The sequence below is a fragment of the Schistocerca americana genome, chromosome 1, assembly GCF_021461395.2.
Source record: "Schistocerca americana isolate TAMUIC-IGC-003095 chromosome 1, iqSchAmer2.1, whole genome shotgun sequence".
In the NCBI taxonomy this organism is placed as follows: domain Eukaryota; kingdom Metazoa; phylum Arthropoda; class Insecta; order Orthoptera; family Acrididae; genus Schistocerca; species Schistocerca americana.
The window spans coordinates 1,049,082,766-1,049,093,964 of record NC_060119.1 but is presented as its reverse complement, the minus strand read 5'-3'; the positions used below and the strand labels follow the sequence as shown (position 1 = coordinate 1,049,093,964).

The following is an 11,199-nucleotide window of genomic DNA, read 5'->3' as shown; positions in this document are numbered from 1 at the left end:
TCATGATGGCTTCTTTCTTCGACTGAAAAGATGAGCTGTTCATTGACTTTCTTGAACACAGCACCACAATTAAAGCATAATGGTATGAGGGCATATGCAGGCACTTTGCAAAATTTGAAGTGCACCATCAAGAAGTCCAAACACATAGGAATGTTCACTATGGCATAATTCTGTTACAAGTAATACCCACCCACACGTTTCCAAGGGTTTTTCAAGTACGCCTGCAGAAGTTTCGCTCTAAAGTCCTTACCATCCTCCACATAATCCCTATCTCTCCCCAAGAGATTTGTCATATTTTTGGAACTCTGAAGGAAGACATTCTTGGACGTCCATTTACTTCGAAGAGGTGCACGCCTGTATATAACCATGGTTCCGTAGGCCACAGTGAACATTTTTCCATGAAATCACTTGCCGCCTTGTCTCACAGTGAGGCAAATGTAGTAAAAGTTACCGCGGTTATGTGGAGGACGTTAAGGGCTTTCTAGTTTTCCATCTGTCTCGTTGTTTGACTGCACCTTATACTTACAGACTAAAAAGAAAAAAGAAAAAGGACACGCCACGAAGGAATTATCCAATAGGTCAGAAATATATACACGTATCGAATATTTACAGACAGACAAATGATTGCAGTTTCTGAAAAACTGGATGGTTCACTCAAGAGAAGAAGCTTCGCAAATCGAGCAAGCAAATAACGTGTTGGGCCGCCCCTGGCCCTTAAGGAAACAGATACTCAGCTTAATATTGATTGAGAGAGCCTGTAATCTCATCGACCGGAGTGAATTTGTCTTCAGTGATGAGTTCCGCTTCGAACTGAGTCCCGATAACCAGCGGAGACGTATCTGGAGACGCCCAGGTAGCAGCGAAGCCACCCATACAGCGGCCAGATACCAATCTGACTGTCATCCGCCATACTGCCCGGCGACTATACTAATGGTCTGGGGTGCCATTTCTTTTCGTAGTAGGACACCTTTGGTTGTCATCTGCTGCACCATTGCAATATTTAGGTACTTCAAGCGTATTCCACACACCGTTCTATTGGCCTTTATAGTAAGCCTTCCTGGGCTTACATTTCAGCAAGATAACGCCCGCCCGCACAAGGCGAGAGTTTCTGATGCTTGATCTGGAAGGTGAGGCGGAGTGCGTGTCCCTCCAAGATTTCAAAAGACTTACGCTGTTTAGGCGGGGCAGAGATCCAGACAACGTTGGCGTTGGTTAGGATGAGGTAGATGACGGATTTATAGGTGAGGATAATGGTAGAGGGATGTAGGCACAAAGTTTGGCTTGCTGGATGTTTAAGTCAGTTTACGGCTTTTTGCTGGATGGTAAGGAGATGTGCGTTCAGTGTTAGTTCTCTGATGAGAGTTACTGTATTAGTCAGTGGGATGGGTTGGTTGTAGGTGGGAAGATTGTTTGAGAAACGTTTTGGTTCTTATATACATCTACATCTACGTAATTACTCTGTTATTCACAATAAAGTGCCTGGCAGAGGGTTCAATGAACCACCTTCAAGCTATCTCTCTACCGTTACACTCTCAAACGGCACGCGGGGAAAACGAGCACTTAAATTTTTCTGTGCAAACCCTGATTTCTCTTATTTTATCGTGATGATCATTTCTCCTTATGTAGGTGGGTGCCAACAGAATGTTCTCGCAATCGGAGGAGAAAACTGGTGATTGAAATTTCGTGAGAAGATCCCGTCGCAACGAAAAACGCCTTTGTTTTAATGATTGCCACTCCAATTCATGTCTGTGACACTGTCTCCCGTATTTCACGATAATACAAAACGAGCTGCCCTTCTTTGTACTTTTTCGATATCATCCGTCAGTCCCACCTGATGCGGATCCCACACCGCACAGCAATACTCCAGAATAGGGCGGACAAGCGTGGTGTAAGCAATGTCCTTAGTAGATCTGTTACTCCTTCTAAGTGTTCTGCCAATGAATCACATTCTTTGGTTTGCTCTACCCACAATATTTTCTATGTGATCGTTCCAATTTAGGTTATTTGTAATTGTAATCCCTAAGTATTTAGTTGAGTTTACAGCCCTCAGATTTGTGTGACTTACCGTGTAATCGAAATGTAGCTGATTTCTTTTAGTACTCATGTGAATAATTCACACCTTTCCTTATTCAGGGTCAATTACCACTTTTCGCACCACACAGATATCTTATCTAAATCATTTAGCAAGTCGTTTTGATCATCTGATGACTTTACAATACGGTAAATGACAGCATCATCTGCAAACAACCTAAGACGGCTACTCAGATTGTCTCCTATGTCGTTAATATAGATCAGAAACAATAGAAGGCCTATAACACTTCCTTGGGCAACGCCCAATATTACTTCTGTTTTACTCGATGATTTTCAGTCTATTACTACGAACTGTGACATTTCTGACAGGAAATCACGAATCCAATCGCACAACTGAAGCGATACTCCGTAGGCACGCAGTTTGGTTAGAAGACGCTTGTGAGGAATGGTGTCGAAAGCCTTCTGGAAATCTAAAAATATGGAATCAATTTGACATGCCCTGTCGATAGCACTTATTACTTCATGAGTATAAAGAGCTAGTTGTGTTTCACAAGAACGATATCTTCTGAAACCGTGCTGACTATGTGTCAATAAGTCGTTTTCTTCGAGGTACTTCATAATGTTCGAATACAGCATATGTTCCAAAATCCTATTGCAAATCGACGTTAGTTATATAGGCCTGTAATTCAGCAGATTACTCCTACTTTCCTTTTTGGGTATTGGTGTGACTTAAGCAATTTTCTAGTCTTTAGGTATGAATCTTTCTGTGAGCGAGTAAAAAGCACTCCGTATTCAGGCCACAAGTGGCCCATCGGGACCATCCGACCGCCGTGTCATCCTCAGATAAGGATGCGGATAGGAGGGGCGTGTGATCAGCACATCGCTCTCGCGGTCGTTATGATGGTTTTCTTTGACCGCAGCCGCTACTATTCGGTCGTGTAGCTCCTCAATTGGCATCACGAGGCTGAGTGCACCCCGAAAAATGGCAACAGCACATGGCGGCTGGACGGTCACCCATCCAAGTGCCGGCCACGCCCGACAGCGCTTAACTTTGGTGATCTCACGGGAACCGGTGTATCCACTGCGGCAAGGCCGTTGCCTCTCTGTGAGCGAGTGGTTGAATATAATTGCTAAATATGGAGCTATTTTATCAGCATACTCTGAGAGTAACCTGACCGGCGTACAGTCTGGACCGGAGGCCTTGCCTTTATTAAGTGATTTAAGCTGCTTCGTTACTCCGAGATTATCTACTTCTATGTTTCTCATCGTGGCAGTTGTTCTTGATTGGAAGTCAGGAAGAAGAGGCAGAAGAGGCTGTTGTCGTATTCTGATGGGGTATTAAGGATGAGTAGGAATTTGACGTCCTTTATTGGTGTTTGCGTTATTCCTTTTCATTTGTGGAAACAGGTGTTCTTCGTTGGTGTTTGTTTAATTGTTTGCCATTGACGGAAATAGGCAAAAGAGAAACAGGCGGCAGTTGTGACCAGAGGTGTACATATTCCGCGTATAACCTGCCCATGCTTGCCTTTTAGCCAGGCAACAAGCTGCCGCTCGTTAGAGCAGAACGCCAGACTGCTTCACTCCCATCCAACTCAAGCTATGCTCAACCTAAGCAGGCTACGGGAGTCTCGCTTGCCTGCCAGTCTTCCCGCTGTGCCACGCCACGTAGCAGTCTATTCTCTACACTTTGACTGTAGCGTTGTCGGTACGGTTTGGAAGTTGATAAAAACACCCGAGTATCACAAGACGAAACGCAATGAAATAGGTATTCATCCTGGGTCACTGCAGACCAGAAAATGGTGGATTTTATCTGTCCTGTTCTCCTTTTCGCCATATGTCAGGCTTATATAATTGTTTCTAAATGAGCAGTTTTCTCTGCAACTTCATCCTCTCTCGACCTGTACTAGCTATTCTCAATTCGAACCATCATCAGGTCACCTCTCATACATGTTTCCTGTAGTACCATTTCTGAAAGTCGAGATCCTTTGCACCTAGGAACCTGAGATGTCTGTTATACTGCAATGCTAACCGAAGTAAAGTTTTGGGATCTATTTTCTGTAATTTTAGTGTGTTACAGCCAAATGTCACCAGTTTCACCAATTTAAATTTTTTTCAGGATTTGTATTGCGGTTTCGCTGAATTCATTCTATGCGGCCAACATGGCTCACTGAAAACCACCCAAATGCATTTTAGCACACACAAATTTAGTTTTTCTTAGTATGTTTGAAAGAAGGTTTTTTTTATATTAAGCTTTCTTTGCACTTCGTTTCATGCCACCAGATAATATCCATTGAGCCATATTTTTTTCCTGTTTCAGTTAATGTTTACTCAATTTAGATAAGCTATATACTGCTAAATGGCCTCAAGTCTTTATAGCACATGTTTTCACACACTTATAAGCCACTAAGTCTTTGTCCTCTTTCAAAATATTTATGGAGTGACGAAACTGCTGGTAAAATCTACAGACGTGTCGTAACATACTCGCGACTGACGAATGAGTGTTTAGTAACTTTTTACACAACTTGCATTGTGAGACACCAATCGATTTATTTGAAGCTGACTCACAAACACAACAAATTTTCCCCCGCTGGACTTGAGCTCTGTTTCACGACTGGTATATATTTCTCAGTTCTTAATTTCTCCCGAATCTCCTTCAACTTTGGTTTGTTCATTTTGCTGCTGAAATCGTTATGATAACATGAGCTGCAAGGATACTCCATGCGCAGACACATACCTACCTGGCTAGTCAAATTGGACTGATAGCGCAACTTGTTGTCAGTTACAGCAGGCTAAGCGGGTAACATAAAAGCTTGCCAAGCTAGCGAAAACGCAAGGTTGCCTGATTTAACCGCTGTGCTTCAGCACACATGTACTCTTTGTATCTCCGTTGCCGCGGGTTGAGTTGCTTTAGTGGTTGAGGCGGAAATAGGGGCAACCTGGCTGGAAGGAGAATTTTTTACACCTCTGGTTGTGAGAGAGAGGGCTGATCACTTGCTGCCTAGTGCCAGCCGAGGTGTGTCAGTACTGTAGTCATCCCCGCGCCTGTGTGTGTTGCTTTGAAGGAGCTGCTGTTCAGTAGCGCTGTTACTGCTGGCAGCCAAGAAGCCCGTCCTCTCTATTTGGGTTGACGGGTCGCTCGGCTGTTTCTGTCATCTCCTGATGGTGAGAGGCTGTTTCGCTAGTACGAGGACTTCTCGAAATTCTATCTCTTCTCGCACTCATGCTGGTGTCTGCCACAGCTGGTTTGGTGTGTTGCTTTAGTCGGATGTATCTTTCATGTTTGGATATCCGTGTGCTGACCGGTCACACTGTCTCGCCCGCATACTCTAGTCCACACTCGCAACCGGCTTCGTACATTCCTGCAGCATGTAGCTTGCTAACTGCATCTTTCGTTGGGTCTAGAACATATTCTATTCTGTTGCTGTTTCGATAAATCGGCTTGATACCTGATCATATAACAGTAGGGCGATGTTTTGTGCTTCGTTCTGTTTTTACCTACTACCTTAAGCCTTTGTCGCCATAGTTTTATCTGTCACCTTTACCCCATAACCGTTGGGCCCAAAATGGCCCCAAGGTTTGTAGTTAAGCCAATAGATGTTTTTCATCACTAATCTTGTGGCCTTCTCGTTTAAAGTTTGCAGGGCGAATTTCTTCTGCATAGGGTGACGGTGGGTAGAGGAGCGTAGGTACTTGTCCGTGCTGGTGGGCTTTCCATATCTGTTGTCAAGTTCACCATCAGGCTGGCGCGTCGAGAAAAGACAACAACCCATTCTCTTCTATCTGCACGGTCGATTGTATTTTGCTGTGCTGCTGATTCAGGTAATTGATGGAAGTTCTGCAGCTGTTCTGCTTCATGTGGCCAGATAAGGAAGGTGTCAGCAACGTATCCGATCCAGCATTCTAGGTGTAATGGGGTGGAATGGAGTACTGTTTCTTCGGATGCTTCAAAGAAGACGTCTGCTGTAAGAGGCGAGAGTGGAACCCGTAGCTACGCCGCCTGCCTGTTCACAGAATATATCTTTCCGCCTGAAAAAGGTGGCCGTTAAACAACGGCGCGCTACCTCACAGACATCGGATGTCATGCGTTCCTCTAAGATGTTCACAGTGTCTAATATTGGTACATTCGTGAATAAAGACTTCACGTCGAAGCTGGTCATTAGGCCTATAGCGAGAAGCATTTTTCTGTTGAAAGTGTTGCAAAATAGATGGAGACCTTACCGTACGAATCTGTGTGGCTCATTAAATGCCGAACCTTCGAATTCATATCTTTCGCTAGACTGTAGTCGGTGAATTAATGCTATTCCCAATGGACCGAAAAAGAATACCTTCGGTACACCATATATCCCTGGTGCCTGTGGAACTTGTGGGATGTGTCTTCTGGCCGTGTCGAGTTCATTCTAGTTTGTTTAAGCAGTGCTTGTACCGATTTGATTATCTTGGCCGACGGATCTCTCAACTTTCTTATAAATGGGTTCATTCTGAGCATCTTCCACTGTTATAAACTGCCACGTCCAACACAACGCTGTAATTTCCCTTGTCTGCTCATGTGTGTTAGCCAAAACACCCTGAAGGACATTTGCAACAGTCGCCGAAACGTCGTATAATCTGACACACTGACAATGTGGTCACATACCCTAAAGAATTTTATTGACTAAGCTGAATAGGCTTGAAGCAATGGTTCAATTCATTACAGGTATTTATTTCTCTCTCTCCAATCACCCGAATAGTGCCTTCCATGACCCGATATTCTTAATTTTTATTTAATGCTTGATGACTGTATGGTGGTTTAGCAGGTAGAGAAATAGATTCCGGCAGTGGAAGTCCCCAACGCAATCCCTGGTGGGGACAATGATTTTTTTTTTTTTTTTATTCTAAACCTTCACGACGGTGGCAGGTCCATTCAGCCTGCTGTCAAAATGAGCGCGGGAGATGTTTCACGAGGGCTCACGATCCGTCATCAGTTCACCCTCCAGTTAGTTCGACGGGGAGAAGGGCTGCACTCAACCTGGAGTGAGGCCGACAGTCCTGTTACGGGTTTGCGCCACTGACTTTACCTTAATCATACATGAACTCTGGACACTAGTCCTCTCTTTCCTATCGATTTCCATTTTACTGTTTGCTTTTAAAACTTAAATGAAGAATACGTTTCAATTAATGAGATAAATTTGGGCTCTGTCCATTGTTAAGAGCCAGTCGATGTGACCGAGCTGTTCTACGCGCTCCAGTCTGGAAACTCGCGACCACTACGGTCGCAGGTTCGAATCTTGCCTCGGGTATGGATGTGAGTGATGTCCTTAGTTAGGTTAAGCAGTTCTAAGTTCTAGGTGACTGATGACGTCAGATGTTAAGTCCCATAGTGCTCAGAGCCATTTGAACCATTCCTATGACTTTTGTTCAGCCCTTCATGCTCAGCTACATCCTCACGATAAGCCTTCGATTAACCAGTGTTCAAACTGCCTGTTTGATTACACCTGTAAGCAGAGGCATGTCAGGTACTTTCAAGGCCACACAGAATGGATGAGTGCCACTAAGAGGAAGTGCAGGGGGAAGGGGCGGGGGGGGGGGGGGGGGGAGGAGCAGGTGAGGTGTACCACCATAAAGATGATCGCGTAACTGGTACTTTTGACGCATATGTAGGTGAACGACACCTCTTCCCAGGGTTTTCTTTGTTTGTTTGTGAAATCAACAGCAACTTTATTGTAGAGAAGCCAATTCGAAAAAGAACAATCAGGTAGGAACGAATTTTCAAGTACACCAGTAATTTATTCTCTACAACTGTTAGACTCATCATTTAACACTATTTCTAAGTATTGCTACAGCCTCTCTTACTAGGTATTCCATATTACTAAGACACTACCCCAGAACATGGAACCCATAAGCCGGAACTAGAATACCTTTTCTAGTTGCAGTTTGCCTTTCTAATGGCTTATGGAGACAACAAAAATTTTACTTTCCATATTTCGCGTAGTTATTGAACGAATTTAAAATTTTAAAACGCTGTCATAATCTACTCATTAAGAGGTAAAATTTGATGCTAAAGTTTAACACAAAAAGACAGTATTACAGTTATAAACACTGTGTTTGTGTTGAAGTAGTGTAAGTGACAGTGCGCAAATGCCTGGACTTTGTTTACTCGGTATGTGAGATAAGCCGTAAGCTTTACGAAACTTCTTCTCGCTGACAGTGATGAAAGGAAGAAAGTTTCTCACTTATTACATTTTCTCTGTTCATGCAAAAATTCAGCATCGGACACGACTTTTTAGTTTTTTCCTTCTTTACTACCGAATGTATTCGCAACACCGTTTGCAGACAGTGTCTGCAGAGACCACTGAATATACCTGCAAAATTGTATCATTGTACAGATCATATTTCAAGAGATATGACATCATAGACATTTAGATGAGCAGAAAACTAGCTTTTGCTTAAATGAAGGGCAGTAAAAGTTTAACATCAGGCATGACGCTTAAATTTATTACTTCGTTACCGCTAACTCTATTTCGAACACACTTTCCAGACAATATCCACTTGCACTCTAAGACAAAGAAACCAACACACCACGATGGAATTATGTGAATGGCACGGAAATCGTTAGATGCGATGCACGTGTACAGACAAACAAATTATTACAATTTTGTAAAGAGCTTCATAAAGCAAGCACCTCAGTAACAGGTTGGTCCACCTCTGCCCCTTATGTAAACAATCATTCGGCTTGGTATTTATTAATAAAGTTGATGGATTTCTTCCTGAATAATATCGTACCAATTTTCACGTTAGATCGTCAAAATCCCGAGATGGTTGGAGGGCCTGCCCATAATGCTCCAAACTTTATCATTTTGGAAGAGATGTGACGACCTTGCCACCCATGGCAGGGCTTGCCGCACACGAACACAAACAGTACAAACTCTCACCGTGTGCGGGCGGGCATTATCTTGCTGAAATGCAAGCCGAGAATGGCTTGCCATGAGGAGCTACAGAACGGGGCGTAGAATATCGTCGACGTTTTGTTATGCTACAGGGCTCCTGCGGGTGACAATCAAAGGGGTCATGTTATGAAAAGCAATGGCACCCCAGACTACGATTCTTAGTTGTCGGGCCATATGTGGGGGGGGGGGGGGGGGGGGGCAGTAAAGAAGCACTAAACTAAAATATCAGTTCTGATGTTGAAGCTCTATTGCGCCACATTTAAACAGAAGCTAGTTTTCTACGCATCTAAATGTCTATGGTGTCATCTCTTGAACTACGCGCTGTACAGTTTGAGCCGTGGCTGCCTCGTGTTATGCTTTGCATTAAACCTTGGTTGCTATTCTGTGATTAGTCTACCGCAGTTATCGCGATTATGTTGTTATCCTCTCTCTCTGCGAGTGGCAGCAGCAGCGTGTATCGATATTCGCACCCTTGACTAAGTTTGGCCTCGCGCTTATAGTTTTCGGCTGTGCGGTGTGCGGGCAGTTGGTTATTCGGCGTGGAGCAGCGAGGAAGTCTCCATGGCGCGCACCTGGCTGGGCCCTGTGGCGGCGTCCATGAGCGGTCAGAGAGTGAGCTGCTGTTCCCACTGCTACGAGGTCCGTGGCTCACCGACCCCGGACACGAAAGGTGAGTCTTTACTTAATCTACGAGCCAGCCCCAACTGTTCACATTGTGTCATTTGAATTTCCTTGAGGGCTGGTGGGACATTCCCGCGAGCAACAACGTGTGTTTTCAAGTTGGCGAAATTCTAGCCGCCCTCCTGTGGAGTTTAACTTAACTTGATTATTTTGAATTGAAGTGCACCAGCTCAATCTTCTGTCTTGTGGCTGTTAAGGTTCCAGTTACCTGCCCTGGTCGTTGACTTAAATTCAGGCAGTGTACTTTCCTCGTCATGTTGTGCCTGTCCAGCATGGCGTGTAGTTTGACAGCTGAATGTGTAATTCGTTGTGGGCGCCTATACCTTCTGTGTTGTTCCATTGAACTCCGTGTTGTGTGCTGGTTGGATGGAACGGAGGTTAACCTGTCGCTTGATCCGTTGACTGTCTGTCAGTTGGGTTGCCGTTGGACTGAGAATTTGTTGGGCCAACTGCCTGTCTCACCTAAGCGAGCATTAGTGTTTGAATTCCAGGCCGACCCTTGGAACCTTCTGAGCGCCGTTTGATGTGCTGCCTTTTCTTATTTGCTCATTGTTGTTTGTTTATGTGTGTCTTCTAGCCGATGTTAAATGAAAAGTTGTTTTGCCCTTAACGTGTGAGATTGTTTGTGCCTTCAGCCTAATTTAGAGAAATGTTTTAAGATGAGGCCTTCTGCCTTTTAAAATTCAAATTCTTCTTTTTGAGTCTTAGGTGATTGGGTTTCGGCTAGTTTTAAATTTAAGTTGTTTTGCCCATGATGCGTGAGACTGAATGGCGCATTTGACCTGTAATTTAGTCCTAAAATTAATGTTTGGCTTGCTCTGTTTTTAATGCTTTCTTTACTCTTGTAATGTTTGTCAAATGAATAAAGTACTATGTACGAGCGCAACTGACAGCCACTCATTTTGGTCCATCTCCACAAATTAAACTATCTGTCCTGTCCTGAGACTATTGCAGGTGATCTCACAATTATATAAGTTTGCAGGTATGTTCAGTGGTATATGTGGATATTGTCTACAAACGTTGTTGCGAATACAGTAGGTAGTAAATAAGGAATAAACTAAAAAGTTGTGTCGGATGCTGAATTGTTGCATGAACGACGAAAATGTAGTAAGTGATAAACTTTTTTCCTTTGATCATTTTGTTGGGAGTGTCGGTGTAAAAGGTTTGAAATTATGAAGGCGGTTTATTGGAAGTCGCTAAGTGGTTTCACTCTCACCTACCGGATGAATATCGTCCTGGTATTTGCGCACTGCCAGTCACCCTGCTTCAAGACAAACACGGTGTTTTTAACAGTTCAGGGCGTCCCCAGATACGTCGTCGGCCTGGAGTCTCATTCAGTGGAGTAGATTTGTCTTCAGTGATGACTCTCGCATCGAACTAAGACCCGATGACCACTGAAGACATGTATGGATGTCTATGCCACACTGCGGTGGTATACCAACCTGACTGTTATCCACCATACAGGCCGACAACCAGGAGCGATAATCTGGGGTGCCATTTCTTTTCATAACAGGGCCCTTTGGCTGTCACACTTACAGCGCAATGATAAGTTGACGATATTGTA

At 44.0% G+C, this 11,199-nt stretch overlaps 1 pseudogene; it reads right to left on the bottom strand.

The window, feature by feature from the left end:
- Positions 1-3,014: 3,014 nt before the first annotated feature.
- LOC124555879 lies at positions 3,015-3,131 on the bottom strand (annotated as a pseudogene).
- Between the last annotated feature and the right edge of the window lie 8,068 nt (positions 3,132-11,199).